The 22,427-nt window shown below is 44.1% G+C and overlaps 1 pseudogene; it reads left to right on the top strand.

Moving 5' to 3' along the window:
- Window positions 1-1,257: 1,257 nt before the first annotated feature.
- Window positions 1,258-1,664, top strand: LOC116364483 (histone H2B-like; annotated as a pseudogene).
- Window positions 1,665-22,427: the final 20,763 nt, after the last annotated feature.

The following is a 22,427-nucleotide window of genomic DNA, read 5'->3' on the forward strand; positions in this document are numbered from 1 at the left end:
CACAGCTGATTGAAGAGTTGAATCAGTGCAAAACAACAACAACAACAACACAACAACAACAACAACAGAAGAACAACACCAATCAATGTGAAGAGTGGGACACAGATTAGTAGTGGATCCCCCCAGTTGTCACAAGTTGGGCCTTGGTTCAACATAGCTCAGTATTTGAGTGTGTTTCCCGCGCATGTAAGTAGCTTTCATTTCTTCTTCCTCCATAGTTCCCTAGACGAACGCCCTCCCTTTGCAGCAGAGGCCAGGCAAAAGCGCGCGCTTTCTGTGCCACTGGCTTCAATCAGGTCCACCAAACGCAGATAATAAGAGCACCAAGCCCAAAAATTGCGTCATTCATTCACTTGAACTCAGCTAGCGAAACCACGATGTCTGGAAGAGGTAAAGGCGGCAAGGGACTCGGAAAAGGAGGCGCCAAGCGTCACCGTAAGGTTCTCCGCGATAACATCCAGGGAATCACCAAGCCCGCCATTCGCCGTCTGGCTCGCCGTGGCGGCGTGAAGCGTATCTCCGGCTGATCTACGAGGAGACCCGCGGTGTCCTGAAGGTGTTCCTTGAGAACGTGATCCGTGACGCCGTCACCTACACCGAGCACGCCAAGAGGAAGACCGTTACGGCCATGGACGTGGTCTACGCTCTGAAACGCCAGGGACGCACCCTGTACGGTTTCGGCTGGTTAAACGCACTCTTTTCGGAACGTCAACATCCCGACTTGAACCCAAAGGCTCTTTTAAGAGCCACCCACATCCGCTTCAAAAGGGCCAAATCCATTGTAGGAAACCATGAGCCACTCTTGAGTGGACAGGGAGGGAGTGTAAATGACAGGAGGCTATGTTCAGTACAGTCGTTTAAACCACGAGCCACCTGAGTGGACGGGGAGGGAGTGTTCATGACAGGAGGCTATGTTCAGTGCAGGCTTTGCGTACAGTCGTATTACGAGAACCTGAAATAAAGGCACCACGCCTGGGAAATCCCCACCAAGTCCAAAAAGGGGTGCCTTATGTCTGGCCATTGCATGGATCTTTTTTGAAACACACCATTCCCCACCAGTGACAGAGCATAGGCTATGGAATAAGGGGGGGGGGGGGACAGGTCTTTGTTAGGGAAGCAAGCCTCTGAGTGGAAGGCTCTTATGCGCGCTCAGCTCCACTGGGCAAATGGCAGGGGCGCCTATGAGAAAGCAGGGGTGTGTCCACGGCCGGCGAATTAGCTTCGTCTTCATAAGACGGAAAGGGCTCTCCACCCCTCATTCGTTGTGAGAAGCAACGAGACACCAGCATCATGCCCGAGCCAGCAAAGTCCGCGCCCAAGAAGGGCTCCAAGAAAGCCGTCACCAAGACCGCAGGGAAAGGCGGCAAGAAACGCCGAAAGTCGAGGAAGGAGAGCTACGCCATTTACGTGTACAAAGTCCTGAAGCAGGTCCACCCCGATACCGGCATCTCCTCCAAGGCCATGGGAATCATGAACTCGTTCGTGAACGACATCTTCGAGCGTATCGCGGAGAGTCGTCTCGCCTGGCCCACTACAACAAGCGTTCCACCATCACCTCCAGGGAGATCCAGACCGCAGTGCGCCTGCTGCTCCCCGGAGAGCTGGCCAAGCACGCAGTGTCCGAGGGCACCAAGGCCGTGACCAAGTACACCAGCTCCAAATAAACAGCGCATTTGGAGTGCTGTAGTAACCCAAAGGCTCTTTAAGAGCCACCCACCCTGTCAGTGAAAAAAGCAAATCCATGTGTGTTTGTGTGGAGGACATGTGTCAATTGTGGGGATGGGGGGGGGGGGGGGATAAGGATGATGCTGACATGAACAGGGTAGGAATGTGTGCATGCCAGTAGAACACAGTGAGGGGAGTCCAATGACTGGAGACTGTATCACTTTAGGCCGAAGCAGGGACCCTCTGCACACATGAAGAACAGTCTCCGAGCAAGTGACGTCACCGATTGAAACTAGCCGTTCCACCTGTACAAGAGGGGGGGGGAGGAGGAGGAGAAGAAGAGCCTCCAAATCTCTCTCTCTCTCTCGGCCTATATCAGGGCGAACAAGCACATGGGGCGCCAGCCTCCATAGCGCCGGCCGCACAGCCAGAAACCAAGACCCACAGACACAAAGACGGGCACGAGTCACGCTGCGGAGTCAAGCGAGGAAGGACTGCGAGAGAGAAGGGCACAAAAGCCTATCTCGGCCTGTTCACAGACAGACGAGCTGAGTGAGCTCAACTACTTTGGCCCTCACCTCATCTGCTTTGAAAGAGACACACAGAGAGAGAGACCACCTAGCAGAAGAAAAAAACACACACTGTGCACAAAGAGCAGGCTCCAAATCCAACTAAAGGACTAAAACATCACACACAGTGTATTATTTCCTGTGCCTCCTGGACACATGACGAATACAAGGTGAAACCTAGTCTCAGCCAGGCCTCACAAGTGCATGTGTTTTAAGGTCCCCAAAAGAGCTCTCCTTTAAAACACCAAGGAGCACATCAGGGGACGCCAAACCTTTGATTTCCCTTGCCAGACATCTCGGCTCACTCCACAATCAATGGTGCTCGCAATCGGATGCACTTTTAGGCCATTTAGGAGACAAATAGCACAGGAAAGCAGTGCGCACCGCTCCACCCGACAGTCGAACGGTGAGGTTTTGAGCGAGTCGCAGCAAATGCACGGGCTTCTGCAGCCCACATGACTTATTCTGAACGGACACAAGTCTGCTCGCTGGGCCGTTCGCTTTGGGCCAAAAACACGGCTCCGTCGGTGACTTTTGGCCCGATATTGGCGACCAGAAAACACAAGTGAAAGAGCATTTGGCCAGCCCGGAGAAGCCGAGCTGGGTGGCTTGAGTCTACATGGTTCTCATGTCGCGTTTAAGGCCAGCCCCCTGCACCGTGTAGAGCTTCAATAGCGCAGAGCAGCGTCTACAGCAAAAGTACTCCTCCTCACAGACTACCGTAGTGTTGTAAGTGTGTGTGTTTACCGGACTGAATGATGAGCCAGTGTTGGCTAAATGACTTGTGGTCCAGTGGGTGGCGGTGAAATGCCTCCCTATCTATATGACTTGACCTATTCCTTTGACATTGTTCACTTGGAGATGATTCCGGTCTTCTTCGTGTCCTCTTCATGAGCACTTCTGCATGTCTTCCTTCCTGTCTTGCCATGTGTGTTTTTGTTAGATATCACTGGGCACATTCCTAACGTGGAGGTCGTTTGCATAGCTCATGTCATGTGGATATATAAAGTATTGTATTGTAAGGTATGTTAGTCTACGGACTGTCTGACATGGCTCGTCCATATATTGATGTATTCCAATTCCATTTGGGTGTATTGTGTGGAATGTTGGAACATGGTTCGATCTTACTTGTTAGACTTGACTGTGCTGTTGGAGCTAGTAACACAAGCATTTCTGCTAAACAGGTGTATGTATATCTCTCTAGTCACCCCCAAACCAAATCTTTCTTGGCCGCCTCTCCTTCCTTCCAGTTCTCTGCTGCCAATGACTGGAAGGAAGTAGAAAAATCTGTGAAACTGGAAACACTTATCTCCCTCACTAGCTTTAAGCACCAACTGTCAGAGCAGCTCACAGATTACTGCACCTGTACATAGCCCACCTATAATTTAGGCCAAACAACTACCTCTTTCCCTACTGTATTTAATGAATTAATTAATTTAGCTCCTTTGCACCCCATTATTTTTATTGCTACTTTGGACATTTGTTCCATTTGCAAATCTACCATTCCAGTGTTTGACTTGCTATATTGTATTTACTTTGCCACCATGGCCTTTTTTTGACCTTTACCTCCCTTATCTCACCTCATTTGCTCACATGGTATATAGACTTGTTTATACTGTATTATTGACTGTATGTTTGTTTTACTCCATGTGTAAGTCTGTGTCGTTGTATGTGTCAAACTGCTTTGCTTTATCTTGGCTAGGTCGCAATTGTAAATGAGAAGTTGTTCTCAACTTGCCTACCTGGTTAAATAAAGGTGAAATAAAAATAAATAAATAAAAAATGTGTCTATTTGATTAGGATTAGGACTTTTCCTCTATGTGTCGCACTTCCATTTCCACTGTCATTTATGCTGCAGGCTAATTACTACCAATGTCATTGTGGTCCAAGTTCAACTCCTAGCCTATAGGGTGTGGTAACAGGCCCTCTGTTATTTGTTGTTGTACTCTGCATGTGAAGTATCTGCACTGTAGCCTATAGAGGAACTAAGCCCTTGATAATAGGGGAACGCAAGCAGTTGAAGGGAACAAGTGGCAGAGTCTAACCTGCTGTTGAACACAAACTCCCAGTCCTATGATGTTGCTCTGTGAAGGAGGTTAGCTTTTCAGCATTCAATTCATGGCAGCCTTCTTCTCCCTGGTTGATTTGTGAATGTGAGTGATTCGAGAATGTTTGGCTTTGGTATCCAAGGTGTTTGAGATTGTTGAGGACCAGTGTTCCGAGGGGCTGACTGTGACATCATAAAGCGGAATGTAGTTAGTGTGCTGTTTGAGGGATTCCAATTCAGTCCGTTGCGGCCTTCCAGGCAGCGCAGTGTGCTTCAAGTGTGCTCTCTGTGTGATGACTTGTTGTGCGCCTACACGGACGGAGTACAGCTACGAACGGAGGTGACATTTGGGGTAAGCCTAAGCCTTTTCGTAACCTTAACCTATTTCTTCTAACTTGCTATGCTTTGTGCTTTGATGACACTAGCTGCATCCCAGCTAGTTGAACGCTTGTTCAGAGCCACCTCCATATTTCAGTCAAAAGGCACAATTGTTCCATTTGTACACGCCCCTTTCCCACAGTGTTCCCTGCTCTCGAGTCCCTACAGACCGTGGTTCGATTCCAGGCTGTATCACCACCGGCCGTGATTGTAAATAAGAGTTTGTTCTTAACTGACTTGAGTCGTTTCAATAACGCTCTCTATATGTGATTAGATGTATGCCTAGAGTAGAAGAGGGGAAAAATACAGTAGCAGTAATGAGTGATAGTAATGATATAGGGCAAAAAGTGGCGAAAATGGTCACTATGTAGCTAAGAACAACTGACTTTGAAAGGTTGAGAGGGGTTGAGAGGGGAAAAGTTTTACCGTGGAGCACGGAGGCCATCTAGTGGTTAAACGCGGGTACTGTCAGCGTGTGAGCACGTCATAGTTGCTCCCTATTGGTATTTGATCTTCAGGCCAGTGTTTCCCAAACTCGGTCCTCGGGTCCCCAAGTGGGGCACGTTGTGTTTTTTCGAATCCAATTGCTCTTGGAATGTAACACGCTAGAGTATGTCTTTTCCTTTGTGAAAATGGCCATTCAATCATTTCTGGGCCATGTGACATTCCTCGATGGTCCAAAAAATCCATGTTTTGATCCGATCATTACAACGTTAGCTGTGTGCACCCCATAATTCATGCGACTGACTAAGCTATTGAAAGTCAAATGATATATCTCTGTCCAGCGCAAGTGAAAGGTGGTCGAAAAAAAGTGGTACCAACGTTTTGGTTGAAGGTACAGGAAATGTTGTAGGCCACCCAATTAGACGTGATATTATTAAGTCGCCCTTTTGTGCTTGTTTGTGTGAGTGCATAGGTAAGTTGTTTCGATATGGTGGAATAAATGGAGAAATGAAAGGAATGTATTTAGTGGGATGAATTCAGTGTGCGATTGAATATTCCAATGCCATACCCATTGTTAGTCCTTTAGACTAGATCCGAGATCCCTTAAGAGAATGAAGAGAAAAGGTATCAGGACGGCAGGAATCAATAGATGTAATCATCAAGGGCTTGCAAAAGAGCTGTTACGAAACAGGACACAAGCAGCCGGGATGATTGCCCTATTAGTAGTTGACCAATTACAAAATAGCAATCAGCAATGCGGGCAGGTACGTGTTGATTGCTGTATTGGCTTCGTAAATAGGCTTCATAAGGAACTAAATGGCTCAGCACATGACACCTTCACAGTGGAGAATATTTGATACTACTGACTTCCGTTGAGTCGAGTCGTGTGTCCTTGACGTGATTTGAAGTCGACTTCTGATGTGGGATTTAGTTCATTTTTAAAAGAAGATTTGCTGAGGAATCGAAATGATAAGACAAAGTAAAGGCCCTAAATACAGGCTGCCAGTTAAATGCAGCAATGACACGGCTAAAGTGTGTAATTGCCGGACCAAAGAGCAGGAATTGTCTGCTGTTGCATCTTCACTCATGAGACAGGTAATAGCGGAGCTCCGTGGTGCTGAAAAGGACAGCGCCCCTGGCCATTTGCCAAAGCCTATTTCCCGTTGGAGGGATTCTTGACATGCTATAGGCACAGTTCAGTACACCCCTCATCCAACAGACAGACCCCCTCCTGTAATTGGTCCCAGAATCATCCACTTGATTCCCGACCACCAACCGATTCTCGGGGTGCATTGGTGTAAAATGTGGTCGTCGAGATAAAGTTCTATAGGCTACATGGGGTAATGGCATCTGGAGCTTTTTTTTTGGAGCTACCTACACCAGTAGGAGAGCTTACAGATAAAGAGTGCACTAGGCTAGAGAGAAAAGTAGCATTCCGTTTTTCATAAAGTAGGTCAATGTAACTTACCCTCTTTGATACTTGAGAAACATACATTCACATGATGTCCAAATCTGCAAGAGACAAACCAGCAGAAAATCAGCAGGTGAACAAAAGGGTTAAGTGAATATGATTTAAGAGCAGTCAAATGAAGTAATAGTGACATAGATTGTAAGAACTGAAATCTACCATGTGAACATTGCATTGTGGCTTTAGAAGAGCATGTATTTGTAGATGAATGACAGATTAGGTTTGGTGACAAAGTAACTGTATAATTTGAGGTACTCTACATGAGCATGTGTTTGCCTATTTGATGATCTGTTGGTAGTTAATGTTTGATTTTGACCACGTACTTGTTGTGACAATTGCATCAGGTTGAGGGAGAAATGCTCTGTGTGGCCATTGTGAGTGGCACTTCTGATCCAGCAGGTGGTGTTAAGATCCCTCCCTATGTGGCTTGAATGATGAGCCAGTGTTGGCTAAATGACTTGTGGTCCAGTGGGTGGCGGTGAAATGCCTCCCTATCTATATGACTTGACCTATTCCTTTGACATTGTTCACTTGGAGATGATTCCGGTCTTCTTCGTGTCCTCTTCATGAGCACTTCTGCATGTCTTCCTTCCTGTCTTGCCATGTGTGTTTTTGTTAGATATCACTGGGCACATTCCTAACGTGGAGGTCGTTTGCATAGCTCATGTCATGTGGATATATAAAGTATTGTATTGTAAGGTATGTTAGTCTACGGACTGTCTGACATGGCTCGTCCATATATTGATGTATTCCAATTCCATTTGGGTGTATTGTGTGGAATGTTGGAACATGGTTCGATCTTACTTGTTAGACTTGACTGTGCTGTTGGAGCTAGTAACACAAGCATTTCTGCTAAACAGGTGTATGTATATCTCTCTAGTCACCCCCAAAACCAAATCTTTCTTTGGCCGCCTCTCCTTCCTTCCAGTTCTCTGCTGCCAATGACTGGAAGGAAGTAGAAAAATCAGTGAAACTGGAAACACTTATCTCCCTCACTAGCTTTAAGCACCAACTGTCAGAGCAGCTCACAGATTACTGCACCTGTACATAGCCCACCTATAATTTAGGCCAAACAACTACCTCTTTCCCTACTGTATTTAATGAATGAATTAATTTAGCTCCTTTGCACCCCATAATTTTTATTGCTACTTTGGACATTTCTTCCATTTGCAAATCTACCATTCCAGTGTTTGACTTGCTATATTGTATTTACTTTGCCACCATGGCCTTTTTTTGACCTTTACCTCCCTTATCTCACCTCATTTGCTCACATGGTATATAGACTTGTTTATACTGTATTATTGACTGTATGTTTGTTTTACTCCATGTGTAAGTCTGTGTCGTTGTATGTGTCAAACTGCTTTGCTTTATCTTGGCTAGGTCGCAATTGTAAATGAGAAGTTGTTCTCAACTTGCCTACCTGGTTAAATAAAGGTGAAATAAAAAAAAATTAAAAAAAATGTGTCTATTTGATTAGGATTAGGACTTTTCCTCTATGTGTCGCACTTCCATTTCCACTGTCATTTATGCTGCAGGCTAATTACTACCAATGTCATTGTGGTCCAAGTTCAACTCCTAGCCTATAGGGTGTGGTAACAGGCCCTCTGTTATTTGTTGTTGTACTCTGCATGTGAAGTATCTGCACTGTAGCCTATAGAGGAACTAAGCCCTTGATAATAGGGGAACGCAAGCAGTTGAAGGGAACAAGTGGCAGAGTCTAACCTGCTGTTGAACACAAACTCCCAGTCCTATGATGTTGCTCTGTGAAGGAGGTTAGCTTTTCAGCATTCAATTCATGGCAGCCTTCTTCTCCCTGGTTGATTTGTGAATGTGAGTGATTCGAGAATGTTTGGCTTTGGTATCCAAGGTGTTTGAGATTGTTGAGGACCAGTGTTCCGAGGGGCTGACTGTGACATCATAAAGCGGAATGTAGTTAGTGTGCTGTTTGAGGGATTCCAATTCAGTCCGTTGCGGCCTTCCAGGCAGCGCAGTTGTGCTTCAAGTGTGCTCTCTGTGTGATGACTTGTTGTGCGCCTACACGGACGGAGTACAGCTACGAACGGAGGTGACATTTGGGGTAAGCCTAAGCCTTTTCGTAACCTTAACCTATTTCTTCTAACTTGCTATGCTTTGTGCTTTGATGACACTAGCTGCATCCCAGCTAGTTGAACGCTTGTTCAGAGCCACCTCCATATTTCAGTCAAAAAGGCACAATTGTTCCATTTGTACACGCCCCTTTCCCACAGTGTTCCCTGCTCTCGAGTCCCTACAGACCGTGGTTCGATTCCAGGCTGTATCACCACCGGCCGTGATTGTAAATAAGAGTTTGTTCTTAACTGACTTGAGTCGTTTCAATAACGCTCTCTATATGTGATTAGATGTATGCCTAGAGTAGAAGAGGGGAAAAATACAGTAGCAGTAATGAGTGATAGTAATGATATAGGGCAAAAAGTGGCGAAAATGGTCACTATGTAGCTAAGAACAACTGACTTTGAAAGGTTGAGAGGGGTTGAGAGGGGAAAAGTTTTACCGTGGAGCACGGAGGCCATCTAGTGGTTAAACGCGGGTACTGTCAGCGTGTGAGCACGTCATAGTTGCTCCCTATTGGTATTTGATCTTCAGGCCAGTGTTTCCCAAACTCGGTCCTCGGGTCCCCAAGTGGGGCACGTTGTGTTTTTTCGAATCCAATTGCTCTTGGAATGTAACATGCTAGAGTATGTCTTTTCCTTTGTGAAAATGGCCATTCAATCATTTCTGGGCCATGTGACATTCCTCGATGGCCCAAAAAATCCATGTTTTGATCCGATCATTACAACGTTAGCTGTGTGCACCCCATAATTCATGCGACTGACTAAGCTATTGAAAGTCAAATGATATATCTCTGTCCAGCGCAAGTGAAAGGTGGTCGAAAAAAAGTGGTACCAACGTTTTGGTTGAAGGTACAGGAAATGTTGTAGGCCACCCAATTAGACGTGATATTATTAAGTCGCCCTTTTGTGCTTGTTTGTGTGAGTGCATAGGTAAGTTGTTTCGATATGGTGGAATAAATGGAGAAATGAAAGGAATGTATTTAGTGGGATGAATTCAGTGTGCGATTGAATATTCCAATGCCATACCCATTGTTAGTCCTTTAGACTAGATCCGAGATCCCTTAAGAGAATGAAGAGAAAAGGTATCAGGACGGCAGGAATCAATAGATGTAATCATCAAGGGCTTGCAAAGGAGCTGTTACGAAACAGGACACAAGCAGCCGGGATGATTGCCCTATTAGTAGTTGACCAATTACAAAATAGCAATCAGCAATGCGGGCAGGTACGTGTTGATTGCTGTATTGGCTTCGTAAATAGGCTTCATAAGGAACTAAATGGCTCAGCACATGACACCTTCACAGTGGAGAATATTTGATACTACTGACTTCCGTTGAGTCGAGTCGTGTGTCCTTGACGTGATTTGAAGTCGACTTCTGATGTGGGATTTAGTTCATTTTTAAAAGAAGATTTGCTGAGGAATCGAAATGATAAGACAAAGTAAAGGCCCTAAATACAGGCTGCCAGTTAAATGCAGCAATGACACGGCTAAAGTGTGTAATTGCCGGACCAAAGAGCAGGAATTGTCTGCTGTTGCATCTTCACTCATGAGACAGGTAATAGCGGAGCTCCGTGGTGCTGAAAAGGACAGCGCCCCTGGCCATTTGCCAAAGCCTATTTCCCGTTGGAGGGATTCTTGACATGCTATAGGCACAGTTCAGTACACCCCTCATCCAACAGACAGACCCCCTCCTGTAATTGGTCCCAGAATCATCCACTTGATTCCCGACCACCAACCGATTCTCGGGGTGCATTGGTGTAAAATGTGGTCGTCGAGATAAAGTTCTATAGGCTACATGGGGTAATGGCATCTGGAGCTTTTTTTTTGGAGCTACCTACACCAGTAGGAGAGCTTACAGATAAAGAGTGCACTAGGCTAGAGAGAAAAGTAGCATTCCGTTTTTCATAAAGTAGGTCAATGTAACTTACCCTCTTTTGATACTTGAGAAACATACATTCACATGATGTCCAAATCTGCAAGAGACAAACCAGCAGAAAATCAGCAGGTGAACAAAAGGGTTAAGTGAATATGATTTAAGAGCAGTCAAATGAAGTAATAGTGACATAGATTGTAAGAACTGAAATCTACCATGTGAACATTGCATTGTGGCTTTAGAAGAGCATGTATTTGTAGATGAATGACAGATTAGGTTTGGTGACAAAGTAACTGTATAATTTGAGGTACTCTACATGAGCATGTGTTTGCCTATTTGATGATCTGTTGGTAGTTAATGTTTGATTTTGACCACGTACTTGTTGTGACAATTGCATCAGGTTGAGGGAGAAATGCTCTGTGTGGCCATTGTGAGTGGCACTTCTGATCCAGCAGGTGGTGTTAAGATCCCTCCCTATGTGGCTTGAATGATGAGCCAGTGTTGGCTAAATGACTTGTGGTCCAGTGGGTGGCGGTGAAATGCCTCCCTATCTATATGACTTGACCTATTCCTTTGACATTGTTCACTTGGAGATGATTCCGGTCTTCTTCGTGTCCTCTTCATGAGCACTTCTGCATGTCTTCCTTCCTGTCTTGCCATGTGTGTTTTTGTTAGATATCACTGGGCACATTCCTAACGTGGAGGTCGTTTGCATAGCTCATGTCATGTGGATATATAAAGTATTGTATTGTAAGGTATGTTAGTCTACGGACTGTCTGACATGGCTCGTCCATATATTGATGTATTCCAATTCCATTTGGGTGTATTGTGTGGAATGTTGGAACATGGTTCGATCTTACTTGTTAGACTTGACTGTGCTGTTGGAGCTAGTAACACAAGCATTTCTGCTAAACAGGTGTATGTATATCTCTCTAGTCACCCCCAAAACCAAATCTTTCTTTGGCCGCCTCTCCTTCCTTCCAGTTCTCTGCTGCCAATGACTGGAAGGAAGTAGAAAAATCAGTGAAACTGGAAACACTTATCTCCCTCACTAGCTTTAAGCACCAACTGTCAGAGCAGCTCACAGATTACTGCACCTGTACATAGCCCACCTATAATTTAGGCCAAACAACTACCTCTTTCCCTACTGTATTTAATGAATGAATTAATTTAGCTCCTTTGCACCCCATAATTTTTATTGCTACTTTGGACATTTCTTCCATTTGCAAATCTACCATTCCAGTGTTTGACTTGCTATATTGTATTTACTTTGCCACCATGGCCTTTTTTTGACCTTTACCTCCCTTATCTCACCTCATTTGCTCACATGGTATATAGACTTGTTTATACTGTATTATTGACTGTATGTTTGTTTTACTCCATGTGTAAGTCTGTGTCGTTGTATGTGTCAAACTGCTTTGCTTTATCTTGGCTAGGTCGCAATTGTAAATGAGAAGTTGTTCTCAACTTGCCTACCTGGTTAAATAAAGGTGAAATAAAAAAAAATAAAAAAAAATGTGTCTATTTGATTAGGATTAGGACTTTTCCTCTATGTGTCGCACTTCCATTTCCACTGTCATTTATGCTGCAGGCTAATTACTACCAATGTCATTGTGGTCCAAGTTCAACTCCTAGCCTATAGGGTGTGGTAACAGGCCCTCTGTTATTTGTTGTTGTACTCTGCATGTGAAGTATCTGCACTGTAGCCTATAGAGGAACTAAGCCCTTGATAATAGGGGAACGCAAGCAGTTGAAGGGAACAAGTGGCAGAGTCTAACCTGCTGTTGAACACAAACTCCCAGTCCTATGATGTTGCTCTGTGAAGGAGGTTAGCTTTTCAGCATTCAATTCATGGCAGCCTTCTTCTCCCTGGTTGATTTGTGAATGTGAGTGATTCGAGAATGTTTGGCTTTGGTATCCAAGGTGTTTGAGATTGTTGAGGACCAGTGTTCCGAGAGGGCTGACTGTGACATCATAAAGCGGAATGTAGTTAGTGTGCTGTTTGAGGGATTCCAATTCAGTCCGTTGCGGCCTTCCAGGCAGCGCAGTTGTGCTTCAAGTGTGCTCTCTGTGTGATGACTTGTTGTGCGCCTACACGGACGGAGTACAGCTACGAACGGAGGTGACATTTGGGGTAAGCCTAAGCCTTTTCGTAACCTTAACCTATTTCTTCTAACTTGCTATGCTTTGTGCTTTGATGACACTAGCTGCATCCCAGCTAGTTGAACGCTTGTTCAGAGCCACCTCCATATTTCAGTCAAAAAGGCACAATTGTTCCATTTGTACACGCCCCTTTCCCACAGTGTTCCCTGCTCTCGAGTCCCTACAGACCGTGGTTCGATTCCAGGCTGTATCACCACCGGCCGTGATTGTAAATAAGAGTTTGTTCTTAACTGACTTGAGTCGTTTCAATAACGCTCTCTATATGTGATTAGATGTATGCCTAGAGTAGAAGAGGGGAAAAATACAGTAGCAGTAATGAGTGATAGTAATGATATAGGGCAAAAAGTGGCGAAAATGGTCACTATGTAGCTAAGAACAACTGACTTTGAAAGGTTGAGAGGGGTTGAGAGGGGAAAAGTTTTACCGTGGAGCACGGATGCCATCTAGTGGTTAAACGCGGGTACTGTCAGCGTGTGAGCACGTCATAGTTGCTCCCTATTGGTATTTGATCTTAAGGCCAGTGTTTCCCAAACTCGGTCCTCGGGTCCCCAAGTGGGGCACGTTGTGTTTTTTCGAATCCAATTGCTCTTGGAATGTAACATGCTAGAGTATGTCTTTTCCTTTGTGAAAATGGCCATTCAATCATTTCTGGGCCATGTGACATTCCTCGATGGCCCAAAAAATCCATGTTTTGATCCGATCATTACAACGTTAGCTGTGTGCACCCCATAATTCATGCGACTGACTAAGCTATTGAAAGTCAAATGATATATCTCTGTCCAGCGCAAGTGAAAGGTGGTCGAAAAAAAGTGGTACCAACGTTTTGGTTGAAGGTACAGGAAATGTTGTAGGCCACCCAATTAGACGTGATATTATTAAGTCGCCCTTTTGTGCTTGTTTGTGTGAGTGCATAGGTAAGTTGTTTCGATATGGTGGAATAAATGGAGAAATGAAAGGAATGTATTTAGTGGGATGAATTCAGTGTGCGATTGAATATTCCAATGCCATACCCATTGTTAGTCCTTTAGACTAGATCCGAGATCCCTTAAGAGAATGAAGAGAAAAGGTATCAGGACGGCAGGAATCAATAGATGTAATCATCAAGGGCTTGCAAAAGAGCTGTTACGAAACAGGACACAAGCAGCCGGGATGATTGCCCTATTAGTAGTTGACCAATTACAAAATAGCAATCAGCAATGCGGGCAGGTACGTGTTGATTGCTGTATTGGCTTCGTAAGAGAGATTAAAGTAGATGTCACGTGTCAAAATTTTGATTGATGACCCTATGTGAACCTATGTGAACGCTATGTGAACCCTATGTAGTGATGACGTGTGCATGTCTTCTGGTCAGGCAAGCCTGGTTAGGTGGGGGCTATGGGGTGAGTAAGGGTCCATTTGACAGGCCGTTAATGATTGATGACCCAAGCCTGATAGGCAAGCCTGGTTAGGTGGGGGCTATGGGGTGAGTAAGGGTCCATTTGACAGGCCGTTAATGATTGATGACCCAAGCCTGATTTATGACCCTATGTAATGATTTATGACCCTATGTCATGTAGAAGGGTGCATGCCCAGGGTTGAGTAAGTGACCATGTGTCAGGTCAACCTGTTACTGTTTCTCACGGTTTGGGTTGGTTAATGCCCCTTATAAAGCGCCTGAACAATTCCTGTTTAAGAGTGCACATGATAACCCCCCTGAATATTAAACAAAAATGACACCTATGCCAATTTTAGGGATGTTATGCTCGGCTTGTCATGAACCCAGTGACCAAAGCCTTGAAGAAGTTCTGTGTGAAGCTCCAGAATGTTTTAAAGGATTTTTGGGTACGAGTGAGGGCCACATGTCTTACATATTCCACCCGGAGGATTCTACGGTAAAGATATTCACAGACCGTGGACCCAAACCCCTTTATCCTGCAAAACCTGGGAGTTTTCCCCCGGCTCTGGGGATGAGAGAATGGCTAAACATCAGGCTGGCTCTTTGTAAAATTGAACAGGTCCTGAGTGTTACAAATGTGCCAGGATATGCGTTGGAAGAACAGGTCTGCGGCCGCAGTGATCTCAAGGCTCTAAGAATTGCTTCAATGGACTATAGCCCTGACAACAAAGTGACAATTTTAGCCTGTGACCTTTATGATAAGGCTAATGCTACAAAGTCTGTCAATTCTCCTGTAGCTTCCAGAGCACGCAAACATGTAAACTTTTTTATTCCTGTGTTTAGTTTTAAATGGGTGGATTATCCAATTTTCATAACACTTATGAATAAGCTGGACATTCTCTTCCAAAATGGGGAACAGTTAAAGCGCTGGGCGAGGCTTTCCTTGAGACAGAGTCAAGACCAAAAGGCCCGACGGAGGATCTACCCCTGGAGTGAAAACTTACCAAGTGTTGATGGACCTAGCAAGAGAGCCTTGCCTTTTGAGGGCGAACTCGACACGGACAATGGCGGTTGGTTGCATAAGCTCCCAGGATCTGTAAGAAAGGCATCGTAAAATACCTTAAGAATGTAAGGATATAAAATGTATGTACTAAATATTTTGAATGAAATAAATGGTTTTAAAATCAGAATCTCACCACGTTATGAACTCTCGCGTTTGTTCACTCTTAGCGCCGTCTGTCCCTGAGAAAAAACTTGCGGAAAAAGCCATGTGCGCGCGTATGTGCGTGAGGGAGTTTTCTGTAGTGGCTGTGTGTGTTTCAAAAACAGAAAAAGGGGGGCGGGTTGTTTGTTAAAAAAATACCCTTGCAGTCGTTTGAAACCAAGGTTTACACTAGCCTGCAAAACAGATGCCTACCCCCCAACAATAATATTGTGTCTTACGACTCCTAATCTTAAAGGCCTTTCATAAAACTATTTTTTTAGGTGGGCTAAAAAGTCATTCATCCCAGCGATGTCGAGACCAACCCACCCCCCATGCATCTAGGTGCTAGCACCCCGGAGATTTTAGAAGATCCAAAAGGATCCTAATGTTTAGACACACCCAATACCATGTGTTTGAAATGTGTCAAATATACCATGGGCGGGGGTATAGCCCGAAAAAAACGACAAACCCCAAATGCTATGTAAAAAATCATTCAGGGGTTTTTCTCTAGGTCGTAGGGTACAAAAGCGCTAGAAACCATGGGCAATGTTAGCAGCGTTTTAGTTCCGATGCAAACAGCACCTCCAGAAACTCCAAGAATCGTTATCGGACTGAAGCGTTAAAAAAGATAATCGGGGAAAACAGTCTAATGGATCTATCGCAAGGTGAGTTCTTGAAATAAATCTTTATTAGATTTGGTTGTTGTGGGGAATTGTTTGAAAAGCGTGGGATGTTATAGAAATATTAAACAATCATTAGGATCAGTATGCTTACCGTATAACAAGGCAATATTAGCTAAAGTGATTATAGCTTTAATATTGTCGAATGTTTTATAGATTCTGAAGCATTCACGCAGATACTCCGAGGTATAACTGAGCTCGAACCATCCAATGGGGCTCCGGAACAAAGTGCAGACAAACAAACGCCTGCCCTGAATTGTAAACGTAAGTAAGCTCCAAGAATTCCATACATAAAAATATTTATACCTTAAAAACAAAAAGTGTGGGCATCTTATATTAAAAGTTATTTTATATGTTTACAGAGGACCTAAAGCCTAGAAGGTTAAACGAGGCCCTATGGAGCCTGAACGGTTTCTGCGAAGCATATGACTACGAGACAATTCTGCCCTACTCCCAGGATGTATTTACACAAAAGCAGCGAACAGAGACTTTAAACGGCAGGTCAACTCCCCTTGGCCAGGACAACGTTGTCCCCCATATTTCTAAACACCAAAGGATAATTAGTGCTCAGATCCACAGTTCCGCTTCACCCGAACAATTCTACTTGGCCGATATTCACGAGACGTCGTTCCAAGGACTAGGTATGAATCAATTATATATTATTATTTATATATATTATTATTTTAATATTTATATATTTTTTTTATGCCGGAATATGTTAAAACAAGGCCTAATGCTGTTTTTTTTTTTTTTTTTTGTTGTTTTTTTCAGGCTCACCATCTACCGAACCTGCAGATGCTGTAATACAGGTTGAACAAAGACATCAGCCCCTGGTTTCAGAGCTTCTTCAGAACAGCCCTCGTCAAAAAAGCCGAGGTATTTAATTAATGTATTGTTAATATATAGGCTTATATCTGAAATGTATTTGGCATTTTTAACATATTTTAGGGTTAATAACCTATTTGTGTATGTATTATTTTTATTTCAGACTCCTCACCGGCTTATAAACACAACGCACAAACATCGGAGGATGCCCAGACAAGCATCCCCGAGGAGGCTCCAAAGACACCAGCGAAACCTGATGATGTCAAAGATTTAAATGACATTTCTGAGGTAGACGATTTGATGTTCTGTGAAGCTGCCAACCTTCTTGAATCGGCCAATTCTGTGGGGGAAACAGCAGATTCTGAAATAGACCAAGAACGTTTTTTCAAAGCGTTTACCCTGGGTTTAAAATCACGAAAGGCTCTACTCCAGAGGCGCATGTGTATTCTACTCGAGCATCAATACAATCAGGATGTGTCATTCTGGCGTAGCGAGCTACCCCGTATGTTAAAAAACATTAGGGCTAAAACAAGCAAATACCGCCGTTAAAAAACACACATGTAAACACACACACACACACACATCCTTAATTAGACAGATGGCGCCCCCTATAGACCAAAGTGAGACAATTGAAACCCTCTTAGCCAGGATCCCTACAGAGCTCCAAGATATAGTTAACCATATGAATGATTCGGGGGTAATTGACATAATGACAATAGATGAAAATCTATTATCCCAGATTCCCTCCGAACTCATAGACATTATTACACGTATGAATGAGTCAGGGCCTTCCGAGGAAAACATGTTAACACAGATTCCCGAAACCATCATATCTCTAATTACCCAGCTTAACGCGAGCCCTAGGTTTAATTCGGCCCCACAGACACCTCTAAGACAGCCTTTAACAACATTGTCCGAAGAGTCTGAAAGTCAATATGATGTTTTTGAACAGTTGGACAAATGTCTAGCAAATCTGGAGGGGGGCGGTCTTGAGATCAGTGTACAGAACGAGAGCGCTAGGTTTAATTCGGCACCGCAGACACCTATAAATCAGCCTTTAACACCAATGTCCGAAGAGTCTGAAACCCAATACGATGTTTTTGAACAGTTGGACAATTGCCTAGCAAATCTGGAGGGGGGAGGTCTTGATCGAAGTGTACATGTTTTGCGTCGAAATAAATTCAACAATATTGAGGTTCGCCAGTTTTTCAATTTCGCATGGGGGGGTCAGATTCGGGAATATGCTGTGTTTTACGTAATGCTTATGGACACTTTGAATGAACTGTTAGCGAGGATTAGAGATTATAGCGAACCTAGGGATCTCTTACAGTTGGAAATTTGTGGAGACAGTCTACAGAGCAAGGTATCGCTTATTTTACAGAATGGTGAAGCAGAGCTTGAACAATTTGTTAAACTGCTAGAACGCCTTGTTCAGTCAAATTTAAACGTGCTAGCAGATAGGACCCTCGAACTTGTAGTACAATTAGTACGACAACCACAAGGGGGCGGGGGTCAGAGACGAAAGCTCGAGAGTTTAATGCAGTCCGAAATCATAAGCAATAAAAGGGCCTATCTCATAAACGTTCACAATCCAGGTAATAAGCTATGTTTTGCCATAGGTTTGGCCCACTTACTCAGCCCAGGATGTACTGATCAAGCCGCGTTACAAAAAGCTCGAGAGCTACAAACTGCGGTGGGTCTCGGTATACAGGATGCTGTGGCTTTCTCAGACATAGTCAAATTTGAAAACTTTCTGAACATCAAGATTGTGGTTTTGTACCACAGTAGGGCTAATGACGCTCTCCTCAAGTTCCAAAATATACCCGAACCACATCCTAAGACTATGTACTTTTATGTGCAAAATGAGCATTACTATGCCGTAACTAACATCACAGCCTTTTTAGGCGCGCCATATGTCTGTCCAGCCTGTCATACCGGCTACACACGCATGGGGGGGCACTCGTGCCGTTACAACTGTTCAGTATGTCTGGATAAACATTGCCCTATGCAGCCGCTAAACTTGACCCCCTGTGCGGATTGTCACCGCACATGTCGTTCGGCCTACTGTTACGAAAAACACAAAACTGAAACATGGCATCCCAAGGCATGTAAATCTGTAAGCAGTTGTGACATTAACAAGAAATGTCCAAAATGTCATTGCAATTACAACCTTAAAATAGATAGCCCTAAACCTCATGTTTGTGGAATTATACACTGCCCAATCTGTAAAGGTCCTTTGAAAAGCAGAGACGCGGAAGCGGTTCAAGAAGTAACACATGAGTGTTACATTCAGCCCTTGGCTGAAGATGAACATACAGAGAAATATGTGTTTTATGATTTTGAGACAAATCAGCAATCAGGGGTTCATTTGCCTATTTTTGTGTCAACCATGACTTTCAAGGGTGAAAAATGGTCGGCCGAGGGACCCAATTGTGCCCGGCTCTTTCTAAAACATTTTAGAAAAGCCCAGTACAGAAACTTCACGTTTATAGCTCACAATGCTAGGGCCTATGACTCCTATCTGCTTCTGAACCCTTTGATACAGCAAGGCGTGGCACCCAGTGTCATAGCTCAAGGGAGTAAAATATTATGCTTTGTTGACCCCGCCTTCAAACAGAGATACATTGACAGCTTAAGCTTCTTACCCATGAGATTGGCTCAAATGCCAGAGGCCTTGGGTTTTGAAAACTCTGTCAAAGGCTATTTCCCTCATTTCTTCACATCTGAGGAGAATCTACATTATATAGGATCTTATCCAGCCCCCGAAATGTACGGGTGTGATCAAATGTCTCCCAAAGAGCGTGAGAGATTCATGACATGGTACGAGACCGTAAGACATGGCACTTTTGATTTCCATAAAGAGATGGAATCATACTGTGACAATGACGTTGTTATACTTCGTGAAGGATGCCTCAGATTCAGAGAAGAGGTAATCAAAGATGCGGGCATTGACCCCTGGAGCTGTACAACTATTGCATCAGCGTGCATGAAAACCTATCGTACACACTATCTAACTCCTGAATCTATAGCTATCCCATCGCCAGACAACTACCGACGCCAATTCAAGGCCTACTCTAGTGGTTCCATTCAATGGTTGGAGTACTTGGCCCAGGATAAAGATATTTTTATCCAACATGCTTTGAATCGGGGGGAGAAGGCTTTTGGGCCTTACCATGTAGATGGATACACACAGATTGACGGGGTTGAGACAGTGTATGAGTACAACGGTTGTTTCTTCCACGGTTGTAAATTATGCTTTGTCCCCCACACCTTGTGTGTCCTAACCCAAAAGACTTTTGGGGAAATGTACCAAGAGTTTCAAGACAAACTGAATTCTTTAAAGGCTACTTACGGGTTAAAAGTTGTGGTTTTGTGGGAGCACGAATGGACAGCCCTCAAAAAGGCAGATCCTAGTGTTAAGGCCTTCCTTACCCATTATGACCCTCCAGAGCCCCTGGAACCGCGACAGGCCTTGTTTGGAGGCCGGACCAATGCTTTGACATTGCGTTATGTAGCTCAACCCGACGAGACAATAGGCTATGTAGATTTTACATCCCTATATCCTCATGTAATGAGTTCCTCATTCTATCCTATAGGGCATCCTGAAATTATTCACAGCGACTTTGACGAACCCCAAAATTATTTTGGTTTAATCAAAGCGACTGTCTACCCTCCTAGGGGGCTGTTTATACCTGTGTTGCCTTACAAGGGTCCTAAAGGAAAACTTTTCTTTCCCCTTTGTCGCACATGCTGTGAAAACCACAACCAGGAAAACCCCTGTGATCACACAGATCAAGAAAGAGCCCTGACCGGTGTATGGGTCACTGTAGAATTCTCTAAGGCTTTAGAGAAGGGGTATCGTGTGGCCAAAATCTTTGAAGTGTGGAACTTTTCCAGGAAATCAGACACACTTTTTAAAGAGTACATCAAAACCTTCTTGAGATGCAAGCAGATGGCTTCAGGCTATCCTGCATCGGTCACAGATCAAGAAAGTAAAGACCAGTACATTCAAGACTACCATGACAGAGAAGGCATACTTCTTGACCCTGACAGAATAGAGGTCAACAAAACCAAAAGAAATGTGTCGAAATTGTACTTGAACTCCCTTTGGGGGAAATTAGCGCAGAGATGCAATATGCTAACAACTTCGATCATTAAAGACCCCGAATAATTTTTGGAATTTGTTTTTTCGGACCAATACGAAATTTCACATTTTTCCTTCTTGAGTCAAGACATTGCCTTGGTGCAATGGAGGCGCCACCAAAAGTGGGTTCTACCCCCGGGTAATGTAAATGTGTTTCTTGCAGCATTTACCACAGCCTATGGCCGCCTTGAACTGTACACCCTCATGGAACAGCTTCAGAGGCGGGTTCTTTACCACGACACAGACTCTGTGGTCTATGTAAGCAAACCGGGGGATTGGACCCCCCCACTTAGCAACTATCTTGGGGGTTTAACGAGTGAACTCGAAGAGGGTGACCATATTACAGAATGGTCCTCATGTGGTCCAAAAAGCTATGCTTTTAGGACTAAAGCCAATCACGTGGTGTTGAAAGCCAAAGGCGTGACTCAAAACTATGAAAATGCACCGCGTGTAAACTTGGAATCAATCACGCGCTTGGTCGAGGGGTTCGTAAAGGACAAGAATAGTGACTTGGAGATTTTGAGCTCCTACAACAAAATAGTGAGGGATAAAAAGGGGTTCCATCTAAGAAACGCACCACTCACTAAAAGATTCAGGGTAGTCTATGACAAGAGACAGCTATTGCCTGACGGTACCACATTGCCCTTTGGCTACTGACTTATGCTACAAGCCCCAGTGTGTCTTAAAGCTTAAGATATTATGACTGCTGTCGAGGGTTTTGACCCCCGGCTACAATTGCCTTTTTCAGCATTAATTGCAGGCCCTTCAAACAGTGGTAAAACTTTTTTTGTAAAAAGTATTTTAGAGAATTCTGAACATGTGTTATCTCAAAAGCCTGACAATATTGTATGGTGTTATTCATGTTACCAACCTCTGTATGATGAATTATTGAAGACAATAAAAATCAAGTTTGTTGAAGGAATACCCGATTCTCTGTCTGATGATGAACTTCTCCCCCCACATGTAAATAATCTGCTGGTTTTGGACGATATGCTATTTGCTGGTAGCGAACACCCTGAAATTGCACGAGCTTTTACCCAATATACTCATCATAGAAACCTGTCTGTGCTTTACTTGGTCCAGAATGTGTTTCACCAAGGTAAAAATAGTCGGACCATTAGCTTGAATGCCAACTACATGGTATTGTTTAAAAATCCTAGAGACAAACTGCAAATTAGCACTCTAGCTCAGCAGATGTACCCTGGACGGAAATCATACTTTATGGAGAGCTATGAGGACGCTACCAAAGAGCCATTTTCTTATTTAATCGTGGATTTAAAAGCAAATACTCCAGAACACCTTAGGATACGTACAGGGCTGTTTCCGGGGGAGAGGCCTGCTGCATACCTTCCTAAAAAGTAAACGCTATGTCTCTGCGTTTAAAAAGAAACCTCCCCCTCTTGAGAAGGCTAGTAGGTTCTACAGCTAAAGAACGGAAGGCCATCTTGGGTCGCTGTTCTTCAGATCTCATATTAGCCCTATGTGAGATTGCTTTGAATCTTCT

This window comes from Oncorhynchus kisutch, unplaced genomic scaffold (genome assembly GCF_002021735.2).
Source record: "Oncorhynchus kisutch isolate 150728-3 unplaced genomic scaffold, Okis_V2 scaffold1095, whole genome shotgun sequence".
Taxonomy (NCBI): domain Eukaryota; kingdom Metazoa; phylum Chordata; class Actinopteri; order Salmoniformes; family Salmonidae; genus Oncorhynchus; species Oncorhynchus kisutch.